General features: G+C 31.4%; 1 protein-coding gene and 3 long non-coding RNA genes across 5 annotated transcripts in view; 1 reads left to right on the plus strand and 3 right to left on the minus strand.

Annotated features, from left to right (window-relative positions):
• The window catches only part of LOC145334777 (uncharacterized), a 41,240-nt gene that overhangs the window by 17,994 nt on the left and 2,941 nt on the right, over positions 1-20,305 (minus strand). The gene's annotated exons all lie outside the window — the stretch shown is intronic.
• On the plus strand, positions 480-11,489 carry LOC145334778 (uncharacterized). 2 transcript variants are annotated; one of them, XR_013884975.1, is made up of 4 exons: positions 480-549; positions 6,432-6,492; positions 8,379-8,493; positions 10,748-11,489. It is a non-coding gene; the product is annotated as an uncharacterized LOC145334778 (long non-coding RNA). The 2 variants fall into 2 exon arrangements; XR_013884976.1 differs by having other exon boundaries at positions 490-549; positions 6,415-6,492.
• On the minus strand, positions 1,074-2,009 carry LOC145334779 (uncharacterized). Its single transcript, XR_013884977.1, has 2 exons — positions 1,912-2,009; positions 1,074-1,692 (listed from the first exon to the last, which is right to left on the minus strand). It is a non-coding gene; the product is annotated as an uncharacterized LOC145334779 (long non-coding RNA).
• LOC145334780 (uncharacterized) lies at positions 2,636-4,865 on the minus strand. The gene is made up of 4 exons (XR_013884978.1): positions 4,605-4,865; positions 3,991-4,067; positions 3,140-3,197; positions 2,636-2,732 (listed from the first exon to the last, which is right to left on the minus strand). It is a non-coding gene; the product is annotated as an uncharacterized LOC145334780 (long non-coding RNA).

The raw sequence follows: 20,305 nt of genomic DNA on the forward strand, positions 1-20,305 counted from the left end.
TACTAGGTGATTCCCTAATACAATTAAAAATAATATAGAGATATTATTGGTTCTTTTATATTACTGTTTTATTGTGTTTAATTGGCCATACGTTGGAATTTTAATTTGTTTCATTTAAAAATCGGCCAATATGTTGTTAAAAATTCTTAACATTATTAATATCTTTCTCTAATTTTTAGAAAAGTTTTTTGAAATTTTTAAATTCATTTAGTAGAAAAAGAGTATTCCTCTAATTTTGTTTCATATGATTATTAACTTAAAAGAGAAAAAAAAGAAGAGGGGGGTGGGGGAGTGATACTGTTCAGTTATTTACCATTTGTGTACATAAAGTTACTCTAATAAAAAGGAACTGGTTGTATTCATTACGATAAAAGCTTAATAAAGAAAATTTGTTACTTTATAGAAGGAAAATTTATAAGAGACATTTAATCATTATACATGTTTTAAATTAACATGATATATTTTAATGCTTCACTACTAATATTAAAATATTTCAGATTACAGAATGAAAACAATGAATGCTTTTTTCTTCAGCGAATGTATTTAGAGGTAGAGATTTTTACTAAACATCTTTTTAGTAACAAAGCTACTTTGTAGTTTATGTTTCTCAATTCGTCTGCCCAGTAACATGTTTTTGAAAAATGTCACAACTTTTTCCGATGTTAACGTTTGTGACATGTCACAATGTCACACGCCTAAACTTGTGACCGGTCACACACTTTATATAGTGAGTTTGTCATCAAAAATGTGACATGTCACAAGATTTTTGAGTGAAATGTCACAAAGTATTGTGTGACTTGTCACAAAGAATGTTTGTGACTTGTCACATTGAATGTATGAATGTCTCCGAATATGTGACTTGTCACAAAGTATTGTGTGACTTGTCACAAAGAAGGTTTGTGACTTGTCACATTGAATGAATGAATGTCTCCGAATATGTGACTTGTCACAAAGTATTGTGTGACTTGTCACCAAGTATGTGTGTGACTTGTCACAATTTTTTATTAACATGAATTATAAGTGACACATCACAAGTGACATGTCACAATGGTACTACAGAAATAAAAAGGTAATAAAAAAATAGATTTATTTATAAATATTAACTTCTTAATAATCACACCATTTGACAAAACTTAATAATCACAGCATTTGATAATAGTTATTTCTCGCATCATATTATAAACAGCTTTCCGCGCATATAGAATATACAATTATAAGATTAAAACCAGTTTTTTTAGCCCCCAGGTACCAAAGGCACGGGCTAAAAAAACTGTTTTAATCTCATGATTGTACATTTTTATATTCCACCGGATTCAAATGAATACGAGAAAACATATTTAAAGTTTGATACTATAGAAAGAAGTTTTCCTGTCTAATGCTTGCCGACCAAACAAACTATTTTGATACTTATTTTAAGTGAATTTATGTTAAGTTAATTAAGGATTAAAGACTCCCCCCCCCCCCTCAATACTTTTGTTGTTTTAATTTGTGGTTGGTTTGTCGCCAAGCATTATAGTGAAAAAACCACTGCAATTTATTTATGTTAATAAGTTCAACTCTTGCAAAACAAAAAGTTCTAATGCTAAAAATTACTCTCCCAAAAAAAGGAATGCAGGATATATGTTAATTAACGATGGAGGTCAGTTACAATAAGGCTTCGAAATCAACGGCATACTTTCTTCTACAGTATCCCTGAAAAAAAAAACTTTATTATTAAGATTACTCTTAACATTCAAGTATTATTATGACCATAATACACGAATTTATTTTTATTCTTATGATTATTAAACATGATATTAGTCAATTTTAAAGCAAAATTACTCTATAATTTGAATGCCAGTATGTCGTAAACCTTGTACATATTTTTTTAAAACATCTTAGCTGCTATTAAAGATACAGATATAGAATTACCTGTTCTTTTGCATTGAAAAAAGTCCTTGGTGATTCAGTTTTCTTTGAAATTGTGTGGAATATCGGATCTTATTCTTTTATACAGGTTTCAAATCCCTATTATTTTTTTATGAATTCATAAAATCAGTGTTCTGGAGCCAGAGCCGAGAGCCGGGACCCGGGAGCAACAACATTTTTGGTGGAGCCGGATCCGGAGCCGTATTTTTCGTTAAAAACGGCTCCGGCTCCGGACTAGCTAAAAATGATTTTTTAAAGTAATATTATAATTTGGCAACGGTCTATTTTCATATAATAAACTGAAAAACTATTGTTACTTAACAAATAGACACACATCCTTCTACTTTTATATAGCTTTAATCAAATAAAAGCAAAATATTTTATATTATTTATTTTATTTTATCAAATTCAATAATGAAAAAAATTGATATATTAATTTTAAGGTAGGAGCCGGAGCCGGAGCCGCATCAAAATTATACGGCTCCTGCACCCTGCATAAAATAAACATTCATAGGTTATTTCCTCAACATTACATATTATCATGTATCTAACATAGCAAACATAGGAAACTTTTTTTAGTTAAGTTAGAATAAGTCAAGACTCAAACAAGGGGGGGGGGAGTAAAGACTTCAATAGGATGTGTCTTCTATCATAGGTTTTTTTTTTATATTTGCCTTTCTATATTTTAATTGCTTTTGAGACTTTAAAAACAATAATTTGATATGAATTCTTTCCTTAGCATACAAAGCAGCCTGTGCGCTGATAAATGACTGTTACCATCCAGCTTCAGATGCTGGAAGTTTGCCCCCAGCAGTTACAACATCCTTAATGAAAATATATTATTAACTTTACTATTAAAACGAAACTACTGTATAAAAAGGATCTGTCTGTTCGTCTCGTAGAAGTATTATGAAGAAGAAATCCACTTGTAGATTATCTAAATTATCTATTATCAATTTTATCTAATTGTATAAACATCAGTATTAAAAAGAAATTTATTTTCAAGAAAAGAGCAAACAGTTTCAGAAGGACGGAAGTACGGACGGACCTGCCCTAATACTAGAAAAGCTTTGTTTTTAAAAATTATTGATTATCAAGGATCCTAAATTAGATCTATATAGGCTATACTCCATTCTCAATTGTGTGACACACAGACAGACATCCTGGAACTTTTACACAAGGACTTTTTTCTGGGGTGTAATGATTGTTCATGTGGGAATGTGAATCTTACCTTAAGGAGCGAACGGACAGGCAAGACAATGGTGAAACTAAGCACCAAATCTGTTTAACTAAAATCAACAGAGAAATGAGGTTTACATAATATCTGGCATCTTAAGTTACAAGTCAACAAAAACGATAAATTTATAGGTATACATTAAGAGATATAAGTTTTCCGGAATTTTAATGTAGGGAGTAGATTTGAAATCTGCATCAAATTTTAAGGATTTTTTTATAAAATTCGTTTTTTGTAAAATTCTTTATCTAAAAGCGGAAATACATTTTAAGTTAATTAATTTTGACCAATAGGATAGGTGGATTTTAAACTACCTGCGCTCTAATTGGTTGAATGATGTACGACATCCAATCAGAGCTCAGATTTTTTAAATCCACCAATCACGGATGCCAAAATTAATTAACTTAATTTGTATTTCCGCTTTTAGATAAAGAATTATACAAAAAACGAATTTTATAAAAAATCCTTAAAATTTGATGCAGATTTCAAATCTACTCCCTACATTACAATTCCGGAAAACTTATATCTCTTAGTATACATCTCCTGATAAATAAAATTAAAGAACATTTCGACACTATTAGTGTATCTACATTTTATAGCCAACGAATATCAGAAACTAGAAAGCGTTCGTAAAACTTTGGTAGTTAGTGCAATGTACAGTCAAATGTCCCCTCCCTCCCTGATTACGACTATTTTCAGGAGACTAGGCAAAACATGCTTTTTAAAGTTTCTAGGATGTTTTTCTAAATTATTTTTATAGGAACGTCTACCTATTAGTTATTAGAGATACATTTAATACATGTATAATTTAGGTTTTAAATAGATTGTCAAATCAATTAAGCATAAACCTTATTCCTTGAGCTAGCACTAAAGTCCACAGCAGTTAATTTCGATTTCACTTTTGCTCTCGTTGCCCACCGGCCACCTTAACATAAAACAAGAATTTGACTTTGGTATGTGCGTATCTTTAGGTTTTAAGTTACTCTATCGTACTGCGAATAAAACAACTGTTAGTTCAATAGCAAAAAAATTTCAGGGATTTTAGGGGATAAGACTTTGGAAAAAAATAATTTACGACTTTTGTTAGTGGGTGGACTGTCTACTATTAACAGGGATAAGACAATGGAGATAAATTGTTATACATCCTCAATAATCATGAACAAAATATAATTATTTGTTAAAAACTTCAAAATACTACCTACTAGTTTTAAACCAAAAAATAAAATTCAATATTAGTACCAACCCAAAGTATTTGATTTAACGAACATGATTATAAAACTTTGGGTACAAATAGTATGTATCCCTCTCCTCTGTGAGGTATTTGATTAAAGAATACATATGATAGAACAATGTTACTTTAATCTTTTTAATTCAAAATGTCATGATAAGCGATTTATTGACAAAATTAAAAAAAAATAACATGCCATAAAATACAAATTTTTGGTAATATGCGTTTTTTTACCTTGATAAATATTTAAATTTAAAGCTTCAACTCTGCAGAGGTCACTGCTGTCAACAAACTGAAACGCTTTAGTAAAACTGGCGTACAAGCCAGATTTAAATATTAGCTTCAAACTCTGATATAACTCCCTGCATTCTTGATTCTGAAATTTAGAAAAATATTTAAACTTTAAAAGAAAAGCAGCGAGTTTTGCTTTACTTTATTGAAAAATAAATATATTATGAAAATTAATTATGTAAAAACGTTAATAAACTAAAAATTACCATAAACTTATAACTTATGTTTAGAATAACGTAATTTTACACAATTTAATTTTGCAATTTCAGTCACCAGTGTTGTTTTGTTGTAAGTTGTAACAGTTGAATGTAATTTTTAAATTTGTTAAGGTTGCCATCTTTTGTTTTGACTGAGCGCCAATAGGTTCAAATTTACTTATTTTTGTAATTTTCTTAACTAAATTGTAATTTAAAATTGTGTAATAAAATATTTTTGAATATAAGCTAGAAACCCTAGAATCTTATTTTTATTCAATCTTTATTCTTATATTATGGCCCCATTAAAAAATATTTGACAACACTACCTGGCGCATGCGCCAGAAAATAATTTTTTTCTTCAAATTTTAAGATTTTTTGGGCAATTTTTTTGCTCTCTTCACAATTTGAATATAGTCCTCCTCGGTGTTAGAGGAGTATATATAATATAAATTGCAAAAAATATATTTATTTGGGATTTTGATATATAATGCAGGTTAATTTTTTTGGTGACCTGTCACAATTTCCCTTATTTTTTTTAAAACTAGTGACATGTCACAAATAATTTTTTGTGAAATGTCACAAAAATTCTAAAATTGTAAAAACTAGTGACATGTCACAAATAAATTTTTAAATTGTAAAAACTAGTGACATGTCACAAAAAAATTTTTAAATTGTAAAAACTAGTGACATGTCACAAATAATATTTTTGGAGGGCATCATTTCTTTGTGAATTGGTATGGATAATTTTTTGTGAAATGTCCCAAAAATTCTAAAATTATTAAAATTAGTGACATGTCACAAATAAATTTTTAATTTGTAAAAACTAGTGACATGTCACAAATAATATTTTTGGAGGGAATCATTTCTTTGTAAATTGGTATGGATAATTTTTTGTGAAATGTCACAAAAATTCTAAAATTATAAAACTAGTGACATGTCACAAAACATTTTTTTTGGAGTGAATCATTTTTTTGTGAAATGTCCCAAAAAATTCTAATATTGTACAAACTAGTGACATGTCACAAAAAATATTTTTGGAGTGAATTATTTTTTTGTGAAATGTCACAAAAAAATTCTAAAATTGTAAAAACTAGTGACATGTCACAAATAATATTTTTGGAGGAATTCATTTCTTTGTGAAATGTCACAAAAAATCTTAAAATTGTAAAAACTAGTGACATGTCACAAATAATATTGTCACAATTATTGTGACATGTGACCAACATTTTACTGGGTGTGTGTGAAAGTGAAAAATGTGAATATCAGCTCCTTTTTAAGATAGACGTGAACATGTGTGAATATATGTGTTAGTTTTCAGTTCATAATTAATTACTTGGTCTTGCAGTCCATCAGTAATTCTTGGCCGTTCATTTTTTTTTAATATTGAAAAAAAATATTTTTTCGAATGCTATCTTTTCTGATAGATGTCTGCTTTTCTCTGGACATCTATGATCAGCATTTACTCTGTATCTTTCTTGGTCTGTCAGTCATTTCTTAAAACTATTGTCATTTAGTTTATATTGAATAAAAAAAGATTATTTGAACTTCTTTTCAAGTATTTTTTCATTTTGAGAGTCCAAGGCCCGGAAGGAAACTGGAAGCGCAGACAGGAAGAAAACAGAATGTTTCTTAAGGTAATATTATAATGCATGTTTAAAAATGCCTCTTTCTGCCCCTCCATTCCCCCCCAACCCCCGCGATCAACAAATATGCCCCCCTCCAAGCAAATGTCCTAATGTTCTTTCAAGCTCAAGAATGCATTATGACAGAGAAAAACTTAACCGAAACTGTTTGTTGTCACTTCACCACACCATAAGACAGAATACTGTTCAAAAATCATAAAATTGATAAAACAGATTAATTAAGATTAAGATTGTGCGCTTCGTATGTCCAATAACAAGTCCATTTCGAAAAGGTTAGGCATTAATTTTTTTTCTTCAAAACTGTAAGTCTGTCTATATACATATATCACTATTGTACCTGTGGCTGTGACGTAACACGAAGGTGATAGGTTTAAATCGCAACAAAACACCGCTTCATAACTAATGATGTTAAAAATGGTTCCTACAGCTGCTATGCCAGGTGCGCAACATAAATAGTTAGAGTATACCATGCTCAGTTACGATTTATAGACAAAGGTCGTGCAATCAAAGAGTTGGTTATTTAATGGGTGTTACCTTACTTAATACCCTGGCAAGCACGTTGCATTACCATGTGCAATTGAGTCCGTTCGATTGCAATTCAAACGCAGAGTATGTTCAAAAAGATTAAAATCTAAAAATGAAATAGCATAACACCCAGGCTAAACTCAAAACATAAGATAATGGAGAACCCAATCAGTTGAGTAGCTATGGAAATCTTAAGCTATAAACAAAATAACTTACTATCTTATATAATAGGATATCAAATGATGTTTAGGATAAGTTACAGTATCTTTGGGAGAGGGCGAGTGTGACACTATTAGGATCTAAAAGTCATAGGAACCTAAAAAGAGTTACAGAACTGTATAAAGTCCTGGCAGTATGTTAAAAGTGCCCCCCCCCCCTCCCACTTACAATATGTGCTTTGTATGCCACAGGGTGAAACCGCCACTGCCGTCAAACCCGATATTTAAAAGGAAAAAATTAGCTTGTTCCAACTGAATAAAAATTGTCTATTTTATAGAGACATAGCAAATAAAAAAAACTTAACTTCAGCGTTCTTATCCTGTTTTCAAATCTTGAATCACATAACTCCATGGTTACTTAGTATTTGTGAACTCTTACTTTTCCTCCTATGATTTTAGCAAAATTTACAATAAGATTTTGAGAGGATTAATATTTAAGGATGGCAATCCGTCAAAGAGAGGGGTAGGTTCCTGGTAAAATCCGTAAAAATGTGTGTTTTAAGGCTTAAAAATAGTAGTAGAACGATAATATTCACTAAATATGTGTATTTATTACCTATTGAAAAGAACTATAGACATAGACAAAAGTTTTTTAAAAAGTTAACATAATTTTTTATCGTTCTACTCCTGTTTTTAAAAGCAAAGCTTTTCTATAATTGGGGTCGGTCCGTACGTCCGAGATAGATAGCTTTTATTCGTTAATTTAGGCATATTATAACTGTCCTATTGATTTCAAACTTTGAATGATGATTCCTGTAGTAGTTAGGTACGATTTAGAAAGAGTAGCAACACTATAATCAATCCAGAATGTCTGTGTGTCCATTTAATTAAAACTAATGTTCTTAGTTTTTTCTATAATTCACTTCCGAGAATCAAACCAGATTTTAAAAGATATTATATATAATGATGTTAATCTTTGCCTTCAAAAAGGGGGAGTTGAAAGAAAAAACTCAAGACGCTAATTTTAGCCTACCAATTAAGAATCCTAATCCGCTATAAAAACGGATTCCAGAATCGGATTCCAAAATTGGGGGCGGATTCCGGATTCGGATTGCCAACCCTAATCATTAAGCTTTTTACTTACATGTCACTGATTTCCCCACAATTGGTTTTCAAATTATTGTGTTGTTTTAGTAACAAGAAAAGAGGGTCCATTATTCGGCCATGGATGTGCGATGTGACTCAATCAGCAGGCATAGTTGCCAAATTATCATGCCTTGCAGTTGCGTTGGTATTAGCATCTTCCGAGGTAAGTCATTTTTAATAGCACAGCTACCCCTAAAGAGGACTATGCACGAATTAGAACAAGTGATTCCAAGCACCTTCCAGCAATGAGTCTTAAGTATTTTTCCGTCAATTTACTAGGTTTATGTTTAATATTTGGATTATTGACTAAAAATTAGGTTTCACCACGGTTTTATATAAAAAAAAACTTTGTCACTTTGAAATTAAAAACATTTTATGATAAAATCTCATTAAATGTTTTGTTGAGTTCAAACTGTTGTTTCATAAGCTTTGACACATAAGTATTAGGTATTTCGAGAGAAGAAATGTATATTTAAAAAATGGGTTTGTAACTTGTATTATTGTAAATTGTTTAATTAATGTACGTTTGCAATTTACAGCATTTGATGATTTTTGCTGTGTTATTTTATTTTGTCCTTTCAACTCAACAAAGCATTTGATGATATTGAACAAAAAATGCTTAACCTTTTAAAAAATCATATAAAACTATGGTTGATAAACCAAATATTAGACATAAACCTAGTATATTCACTAAAAAATACCAAGGATCAATGCTGGAAGCTGTCTAGAATCATTAAATCTCGTTCGTGCATAGTCCTTTTTTGAGTTTGTGGCTGGACATAATAACAGTCTTGACTCATTCTGTTTGACAGACACAGATACACATATTACTGTTCATATATTTTTGAAAGCAAAGCTTTTCTATAATTAGGGTTGGTCGGTCTGTCCAGAACGGATAGCTTTTTCGTTAATTTAGGCATGTTAGAATTGTCCTATTGATTTCAAAGTTTGCATGGTGATTTCTGTAGTAGTTAGGTACGATTTAGAAAACGTAGCAACTCTATAATCATAACCAAAATGTCTGTTAATTTTTTTACTTTTTTTAACAACTTCTTTGTGATTTAGTTATCCAATTGCTCTTATTTTTGGGATACTGATTCCTGGGACGACATAGTACAATATTACAAGCGAAGCATTATCAAGTCCTAAAAATGTAAGGATGTCCATAAACATTATCCTGTCTCAAGCAGTTTTTCAACTTTACTTACAATTTAAAGGAGAGGGGGGGGGCGGATGTGCCACTTTTTTAAACAAAAAGTAAAACGCACATGATCTCAGCCCACAAAAGAGTTACAGCTATAAATTCAGCACAGCAGCTGCTTTTGTGGATAACAATATGGAACGACGAAAACCGCCGAAATTTTTTTTGCCTTTTTTCGCTAAATTAAACAGTTCTCAATCATCTGAGATAAACTTTTTTTTCTCATAAAAATTCTCTTATATATTCGCGTGACACTTGTAATATTTCATACATGTCTACAGTCAATAGGTTTAAAAAAATGTAAAGTGTCAAGTGAAAATATGAGGGAAATAAGGAAAAAAAAGTTTATCTCAGATGATTGAAAATTGTCTATTATAGCGAGAAAAGGCAAAAAAAATCAGCGGGAGCGGCGGTTCCGCCGCCGTTTCTTCCCAGTTCTATATCAAGCAACTGCTATGCTGAATTTTAAAGCTGTAAATATTTTATGGGCGGAGATCATGCGCGTTATACTTTTGGTTTCAAAAAGTGGCACATCCGCCCCCCCCCCATCTTTTATATTCTGATTATCCGTTTGTCCTACCATTTCAGAGCTTCGCTTTTATGGATAAAGTCATTCTTGTTTTTAATTAAAATGCCAACAGATTTGCTTTATTTGGTAGAAACTAGTAGTATAAATAAGGGGGGAGGCGAATGTGCCACTTTTTGAAACCAAAAGTAAACGTGCATGATCTCAGCCCATAAAAGAGTTATAACTCTAAAATTCGGCACTGCAGTTGCTTTTTTGGAGAACAATATGGAACTGTGAAGAAACGGAAGCGGACCCGCTGCAAACCGCCGAATTTTTTTTTGCCTTTTTTCGCCGAATATATTTTAATTGTCTATTATGACGAGAAAAAGCAAAAGAATTCGGCGGGAGACGGCGGGAGCGGCGGTTTCGCCGCCGTTTCTTCACAGTTCCATATTATTCAAATCAAAAGCAACTGCTGTGCAGAATTTTAGAGCTGTAACTCTTTTATGGGCTGAGATCATGCACGTTTTACTTTTGGTTTCAAAAAGTGGCACATCCGCCTCCCCCCTTTTAATCTACAAAAGGGGTAATTTTGTTTACTATGATTAGAGGAATAAGTAAATTAATCGTCCATTGTCTTATTTCCTTAGATCCAAGATTAATTATGTATCACTATCCAACGATTACTTCAATGAATTGATATTTTAGGTTGTAGTGAAGAAATGGCTGGTTAAAGTGGACAAAGAATGTCGATGATGAGAGACCCAAATCAAACAAGGGCATAAGTTTTAAGCCCAGAAAAAAAACCAATCTATTTTATTAAAGTTTTGCTTCAAAACTGATGAATATCCGGTGGATTAGAACCGGTTCTCACCCATACTGAAAAATCATGTACAGCATCGTATTATCCTATCCAGTTTTCTGCGAATATAAAAATGTACAACCATAAGATTAAAAACTAATTTTTTTACATCAGCGGAAAGCTTTTTTAATACGATGCAATACCTTTTTATATACCTACTTATGTTTCTTATATTAACCACAGATAAATATTTAAGCAAAATGATTAATTCAGTGGCGTGCACATACATTCACAAGGGAGGGTTTGAACCAAAAGGGAATGAAAAATGGTAAGGCAGGTTTTCCTGATTCTTATTTTAAGGGGGTTGTTGACATCCCTCTTCATCCCCTAATGACCACCACTGGATTAGTTTATCATTAGTATTGTTATCAAAGTTTAATTCTAATCACGCATGTAACTAATTAATTTAAGAAGACTTCCTATAAAATACTTTCAAAATATTTTCCACAACTATAACTGTTAAAATACTATAATTTTTTGTTGTGATTTTTATTGCATAATTAAGATTTTGTTTAAATGTTTAGTTTCAACTTTTATTACCTAATGTATAATATTAATTAAAAACTAAAATATAGTTTAGTACCTACGCATTTTGCAATTTTTGATATCATTTATTATAAGCGAAGCTTTTTTTATAATTTGAATTGGTCCACCGTCAGTACATCTTCCGTACATAATGGACAGTTACCTCCTGTAAATTTAAACAGGTTAGAATTGTCCTATTGATTCCAAACTTTGCATGGTGGTTCCTGTAGTAATTAGATACGATTTAGAAAGCGTAGCAACTCTGTAATCATTACTAGAATGTCCGTAAGACCATTTTAAACATGTTACTTTTAACTTTTTTAACAACAAAGGGGGGGGGGGGGGGGTAAAATGTGGTGCCAGCCACGATATACCAGCAATTTTATTTTGGGTGCTACTTCCTTAGTTTCAGAGATGATGGGGTAAAATCTTTTTGGTTGTGTCAATCATTTGAGACCATGTTAATTTTTTTTTAAATTTCCCCTTACAAATCCTCGTTTATTAAAGTATATCTTAAATTCAGTGCTTCTTCTGTGCTTTTTAAGATACCTATTGAAACAAAATCTTTTTAGGTCGGTCAGTTTAATATTTTTGAATAAAAACCGCGATGGTACCACCGCTCCCGCCGTTTTCTGCCGCCTAAAAAAAAAGTTGTAGGTATTGCATTTCTCACAGAATTAGGCAATTTGGAATCATTTCAGACCATGTTATTTTTTATTTTATTTTTCCTCTTACAAGCAACCCTGCGGGGACTTTCAAATTCTTGTTAATCAAGGTATATCTAAAATTCAGTGCTTCTCCTATGCTTTTAAGGATATTGAAACGGTACCGCCGCCGTTTTTAGAAAGATACAGGGGTGTATATTCTGCACAAGATTTATTTTTTTCCCCTGCTACAAAATTTTTTTATTTTTTTTCCCCCCTAGATTTTTCTTAAAAAGTAGGGGGGGAAATAGAAAAATATTTAAAGAACTCTATATTTTATTTTTTTTATCCCTCCTACCACACATTTTTTTAGTTTTTTTAACCAAGGAGGGGGGCGAAATGGAAAAAATGTTTTCAGTTTTCTTAATTTTTACATTTTTTCCCCCTCCAACCACTTATTTTTTATTCCCCCCCCCCCCCCCCCCTGAGCTGGGGATCCCATGCAGAATATACACCCCTGGAAAGATATCAAAACTTGCGGTAATTAGTGATACAACTAAAAAGATTTTACCCAATTATCTATAAAACTAAGGGAGTTGCACCCAAAATAAAATTGCTGGTATGTCATGGCATAAGTCACCACATTTTACCCCCCCCCCCTTTTCTATGTGATAAAATTATCCAATTGATCTGATTTTGGAATACTGATTCCTTGGACAACAATGTTATAATTGAACCATCTCTATAATAAATTACTAAAAAATTAAGTACCTATGTCCTTAAATTATATCCTGTATCAAAGCAGTTTATTAACAAATTTAAATACAATTTTTTTTAGACTTATACATTTATATTCTGATTTTCAGTTCTGACACTAGACAAGTGTTAATGTGCGTTTGTCCTACCGTTTTAGTGCTTTGCTTTTATGGTTGTTGTCATCCATAAGAATGGCGCTACTCTTATAACTAATGTTTTCGGATATGCATATGATATTTAACTTGGACAATTTAATATTTTTTCAATGAATATAGCTCTTAGTTCTGTCTTACAAAAAGCTCTGATCAAATATACATTAATTTAAAGTAGTAAGATTATTTGTCTGATGCTCAAGGTATCGGAAGACTTTTTGTCTTAATTTGATGTACTTGTCAGTGAAGCTTCAAAAAGGTTTTGGGATGGCTTTAGTCTATTTTCCCAACCTAACCCATCATCCCTAAAGGCTATGTGCGTAGCTGCTGGTAACCAAATACTTTAAAAAGGTTTTGTTGCCTTTTCTGAGGAGTTTTAGATAATAAATAGCCAGTTGGTCTAGAATACTCAGCTTCATAATTGGTAGCTGAATGTTAAAAGGGGTAGTTGCACAAAGTGCATTTAAACTTGAATTTAGTGAATTTTTTTTCTGTTCAATTGTTTAAACTACATCTATAGAACATAAATTTGAAAGAATTTAAATTTTCTACCTGGTAGATTTAAAAATATCAACTTAGACTTGAAAATCATATTTTTGGTATATATTCAGCATAAACATCTGCCTTGTTACCCCAAAAACAGCATAATAATTATTTTGTTGGGGGGGAGGAGTTCTGGCACATTTGCGTAAACCTGGTATATAGGCTTTATCTTTGGACTGAGATGATAGGTTATTAAAGATAAAATCATTCTTATATGATGAATTTTCCAAAGTTTTAAGATTTTTTGGATAGGCCTCCAGGTTCCGGAGCTCCAGGCCTCCAGGTGGCCTCTGTACAGGTAAAACTGAAAAAAAAAAAGAGTTAGAGATCAACTTATGAAACAAAATATGCATGTTTTTTCTTCAAATATGTGAATAAAATTCAAAAAGATGCATATTTTGTGTTATAAGTTGACCTCTAACTCTTTAAAAAAAAATTTTTTTTTGTTTTTACCTGTCCAGAGACAACCTGGAGGTCTGGAGCTCCGGGACCTGGAGGCCTATCCAAAAAATCTTAAAACTTAGGAAAATTCATCATAAAAGAATGATTTTATCTTTAATAACCTATCCTCTCAGTCCAAAGATAAAGCCTATATACCAGGTTTACGCAAATGTGTCAGAACTCCTCCCCCCTTGATTGCTATTTATTGTAATAAAAATAATATTTTACATAATATTCTTGTTAGGTACTTTTGTTAGAAATCAGTTTTCTGAAATGCACATCATGCAACTATCTCTTTAATTGTAGTCGTAGCACCTTACTTGACTTTTTTGTGCAGTATCCAGTATAGCAAGCTACTATCAGATTGTTAATGAGAAGCGAGGTTACTCTTAAATTAAAAATGTCGGAAAGGGCAGCTTAACAGACATGCAAATTTAAACACATCCATGTAATAGTTAGTTTTTCTAAAAAAAAAAAGGGAATTACCGAGGAAGTAATCATCTTTTACTAACATTCTTATGACGGATTTCATGATTTTTTTGGTAGAGAAGTAACTTGTGATATCAGGTAAGCGTTAAGTGCAAATATAAGATGAACTTTAAGTTTGTCTTAAATAATTATAAAATTTTGTCTAAATTGGTCGACAAAACGCAAAAAAATGTCAAAAGAAAACCCTGCTGAAAGCAGTCCGACCATCATGAATGTTTTATAGTTAATTATGCTCCAAAATAATTGCAATGTTGACCCTTAACTGTTCACTATTTGTAAGGTTTCTTTGCTTCACAATTTTATATCCTTCTTCAGGAATTTTCCCCTCTATAGGACATAAACAACCCGGCATTTTAACAGGCGGAAATAAAGTTAGGTATTAACAAGGATGACAACATCCATAAGTAGCGAAGCACAAACAAATCATTAATAAGAAATTGGTAAAGGAGATTTTAAAAACATTTGTTGAAATCAATCATAGATATTTGATGAAAAATTATGAAACCTCCCTTAAGTAATTTATATTTTGTATCATGACCGACAGACTGACTGTTAAAAGTGAATTACTTTTGGGATGCTCTGAATAACGTGGTATGATTATAAAAAAAATTAAACATTAGACTTGAAACACCGGGAAATGCCTAATATTTAAAAATAACCAAAAACCTTCTAAAAGTTTCAACTACAAACATAAAAACCCCTTAGAACGGCCGGAAATGTATTCTTGACAACCTTATCTAAAAAAAATTTGAAAATCAGATCACAAACACCACACTTAGAAATGGGGGGGGGGGGAATTGTAAAAAAAATAAAAATAGCCGAAAACCAGGCCGACCGCCATTGGTTTTTTATGGTTTATTATGCTCATTGATAATGGGAATGTTGACAACCTACTAATTATAGAGAAGCTTCGCTACTAAAAAGTAATGTGAAAGGGGTCTATGCACGAATGAGATCAAGTGATTATCGGCAAATTCCGGAAACAGTGATGTAAGCATCTTTAATTTCAATTCAATCAAGGTTTGAGTAATATCATTTCCTTAAAGTTAAGCTTTTTGGTCCATCAAACAATTTAAGTACCCAGTTTAAATGTATACCAGTCTAGTAAAAATATCCTATTATACATCATTTATCATGCTAAAAAAGAAGAATTATCCCTGTTGCTAAGTTAATGATTAATATTAAAAGAGTGCATTGTAAGCATTTCAACTCGTTACCCAAATATTTAAAAAAGACTTTCCTTGACCAGTCCAGTGGTTAGAGGTCCTTCGCTATACACAGACAAGACATCCTGGTACTTTTATATAAGGGACTTATGAAAGGGGAATGAATGAAGTAGACCCTCCACTTTGATTTTAGTTTGAAATCAAAATTAAAATTTTTTTATTGGTATCTTTTTTTCAATTGGCTATCTCCTGGGAGTTGCATTATACACAAAAATAGTTATTAACATTTTCGGGACCTATAAGAAGCTAATTGCAAAAAAAGAACTACTCAATTCAGCAGTTAGCAAAATTCTTAGGTACACACAGACAAACATTGCTTTACTTTTATTTAATGATGGCACAAGTAAAAATATATTTAATAAGTGTTTAACTTTATTTTATTAGCTTTCGGGAAAAATGAAAAATACATTTTCATAATGGCAATACATATATTGATACAATATTAAAAAACAGAGGTATCATAAAAATCTAACTAACCAGGACACTTTAAGATTAATTTATGTGTTAACAAATTATGATCATTTTAATTAGTTTTCAGTCAAAATAATAAAATAAACAAACAAGTTTTCTTAAAAAAACATCAACAAGATTTATAAACAGATTTAACTTTCTCATTTATTATCTTTTATTTATCATTTCTTAATGACAGCAAAATGTCACAGTATTGCAGAAACATTCATTGAACAAAAATATCGCTTATCAGCTTATTATCACTTCAGATTATTTATCACTTCAAATGTATTCAAATAATTTGTTTTATGTTTTTAGCACTGTCCAAGAGATAAAGTTGTCTGCAATCTGCATTCGAAAATTAATCTGAAAATAAAAATAATTATAAATTTTTCGTAAATTAAGAATATAAATCAAATAACAATTACGTCCAACCAGCAGTACTGATTGGGACGGTAGGAAGTGCTATAATAAAGAAAGAGTGACAGCTAAAATCTAGCAGAATAAAGTAACAGAATGTTTGTCTGTCTTTCTGTTTGTACCGAAGGATCTCGCTAACTGCTAAACCTATATGGTTCTCCTTTCAGGGTAGCTTCTCATAGGTCCTGGGAAGGTTTATAACTATATTGGGGTAGGGTAACACTACCCTACCAAGAGAAATCGCCCCAAGAAAAAATTCCCCCCACCAAAAAAAATACAGGGTCAAGTCCCTTTCATGGTAAAGCCCCTTAAGGGGCGATTCTTCGTATTTTCACAGTAGCTTTATCCTATTTCTAGCCACTGCGGGCCAATTGCCTAACCCTGCAGGGCAATCATCTAACCCAATATAACCTAATCTAACCATAAATAACCAATTAAAAGCCATTTTAAAAAAAACAACAAATCGCCCCTTAAGGGGTGTTGCCACGAGTGACTATACCCATATAGGGAATGCCTTGGCCCAAAACAGTAGCACTCATTCCCGTGAACTGTTAGGACTTCCAGGTTGAGCAATAAAAGGTGTGAGGTGAGAATTTGATTAAATAAGAGACAACACCCGGCCTCCAACCCATCTCCTCCCCCCCCCCCCCCCAAAGAAAAATGAAGTAATAAGAACATCTTTTTTGATTATAACTTTATTCAATTACCTTATATGATAATGTGTATGCTGTTAACTAATACTGATGGCTGTGTTACTGATTTTATAAATCAAATAAAATTTATGTCATTATTCCTGAAACAAAAATAGTTGTAATTCATTGTGATACGACTAAATATTATGAATCCTTATACTAAAGTAACAGGATGTCTCTTTGTGTGTTTGTTTGTACCGAAGGATCTCGCTAACCGCCGCGCTGAACCGATTGGGTTCTCCTTAACAGGGTAGCTTCTCATAGCTTCCGGGAAGGTTTATAACTATTAAGGGGGAGGGTACCACCACCCCCCCAAGAGAAATAAAAAAATCTAAATTGTTTTTACGTTTCTCGATTTAACAAAGAGATTCCAACGCAACATAAACGTCAACCTAACACAGACATATTTTAAATATAAATAAAAACATTTAAAGTGCCACTAGAGGACTCTAGGGGCTTAGCCGCTAGTAAATGTATATAGAGGTTCCACTATGTTTTTTTTGGGGGGTGGGGGGTCTTGGGCAAGGATAAAAATGGAATGCATTTTTTTCTGTTTTATCAGGCAATAACCTAAAATTAAAGTAATTGTAAACTTTTACAACTTTTGAATATTAAAAATCTTATGTAATAAAATTATCCAACACTCGAGAATGCCACAATAAGTAGATAGCAAACACACAAAAAAACATTTTTGTTGTAACCAATTAACAACTGAATGAATTTTTAAATTTTTTTTTAGCTTTTTGTGATTTTTAGGGGCAACAATTTACGGCAAAAATACCATGTCAATTATTTTAGAATTATAGATTTACTTTGCTTACAAAAAAATTTAATTACTTCCCGACAACCAATTAAAGAAAGTAGCAGCTGACTAATGTTTACATTTGGTTGCAGAAATCGTCCGCCAGAGTTTCATATCAACTAATTTTGGTCATTTTCTTTCAACTACTTTCCTCCCCCGAATTCGATTATTATTTTAGCTGTTTATCTTCTAAATAAATATTTTGGAGAAAAAATTTCGGCTCAATACCAGCTGAGTATCCACAAATTCCCCAATAGTAGCTGAATATCCACGCATATTTCCCAAGAGTAGTTGAATATCCACACTTTTCCACTATGGTAGTTGAATATCCACAATAGTTTCCTATTGGTATTTTCATTATATCCTTTCACAATACTGATTCCCATGACAATAAAACACATTAATGCAAGCAATTCACACCTATCATTTAACTTTAATACAGATTTAGGAACCAAGTATTGAAACATCCATAAAAGCGAAGCTCTAAAATGAAAGGACACACTAACACACAGGATAATAATGCATAAGTCTTTATAAAATTATTGTAATTATGGTATATTTTTGCAAAACTGCTTAAGTATATGCTACTGTTTAAGGACATACTGACATTTTAAGGACTTGATTATTGAGTTGCTTCGCTTATAACATTGTACCTTATTGTAATAAGAATCAGTATTCCATAAATTAGATATCTTCAAACTTATAAGTAATAAATACCATTTAGATATAAATCAATTCACGTAAGTTGTACAGAGAAGCCGAAAAATCTCCTCCCACTTATTGAACCTTGCACTTTAAAACAAGGATGACAAAATCATTAAAAGCGTAGTTGGGCATAAAATAATCAATTTGATTTGTTGGTAATAACGTTCTTTATAATGTGCTTTACAGGAATCATAAAGTTTGAAATCGACAGACGGACATACGCACAGGCCCCTATTATAGAAAAGCTTCACTTTTGAAAATAATCAATCTACAGGGCTAAAAATCCATTATTTATTTTTGGACCAAAAATCTCTAAAGCCACGATTTTCTAGAGTTGATATAATTTCCTAGAAATTTAGAAAAACTTTGCTTTCATTTATTATATTATATGAAAAAAAATTTGTTAAATAAAAAAGGTCAAAAAGCAGCATGTTTAAAATAGACCTACGAACTTTATATTATAGAGTTGCTACGCTTCCTAAATCATTCCTTTTGTATGAAATTGATAGGACAATTCTAACATGTATAAATTAAGAAAAAAGCTAACCATTCCTCTCAACTTTTTAAAAGATTTAAGAAATGTTTCCGGATTAAAATATAAAACATTCTGTGAAATTTTATTTAATCATGTCACACTTATTGTATAAAACGCTCCTCCCACTAATATAGGCGCAGCTGCTTTTCCATTAGGATGTGTCCGTTCGTCTGTATGATTCGTAATTGCAACTCACTTTTGTTCATTATTTAAAATAAATTATTTAAAGAAAACACTTCTTTGATATTTAGTTATTTAGGGACAAAAAATATCTATTGATATTACCTAATGAATTTATTTTTATTTTTATTTATATAGATGCTGTGCTACTAGTATAAATTAATTCTATAAGATTTTATATCAAAACCTTTGTTACAAAGTCCAAAATAATTGTTTAAAAACGTTTTTTCCCCCAGTGGTAGTTGAATATCCACAAATTTTCCCAATGGTAGCTGAGTATCCAAAAATGACCCCAATAGTAACTGAATATCCACGTGGATACTCAGCTGGTATTGAGCCAAAATTTCTTTAAGTAGAAAAACATTTTAAATTTATTTTAGATGTTTTAGGCCAGATATGCAAAGATTCATGACAATTAATCAAGTATTTTTAGAGGAAAATTTATCAAGGGATAAAATAGCTAAAGATAGAGTCCTTAAAAGTTGGGATTTCGGGCTTTAGTAAAAACCTCTCTATATTTAATGCAACGTACAAAGAAACTTAATTTTTTTGAGAGATTTTGATAAGAAAGAAGGGTGTTTTTATTGTAAAAATCAAATCAGTTACAGGCAACCTAAAATTATGACAAAGATGAGATTTTAATTTTGCTTCTAGGCTTTGCATTTTAATTTTGAAAATTTTCGTATGAGCATTGGGATTCTTTCAAAATATTCATGTACTATAAAATGTCATTTTAAAATGTCTATAACTTTTTTATTATTGAAGCTGGAGGCTTCAAATTTTGGGTGTTGGGTCTACTTGTGGCAGTCTTTCAGCAGTTAGAGCGGGGTATTTCTTGCAGGCT

The sequence above is a fragment of the Acartia tonsa genome, chromosome 12 (genome assembly GCF_053477335.1).
Source record: "Acartia tonsa isolate MP-2025a chromosome 12, ASM5347733v1, whole genome shotgun sequence".
In the NCBI taxonomy this organism is placed as follows: Eukaryota; Metazoa; Arthropoda; class Copepoda; order Calanoida; family Acartiidae; genus Acartia; species Acartia tonsa.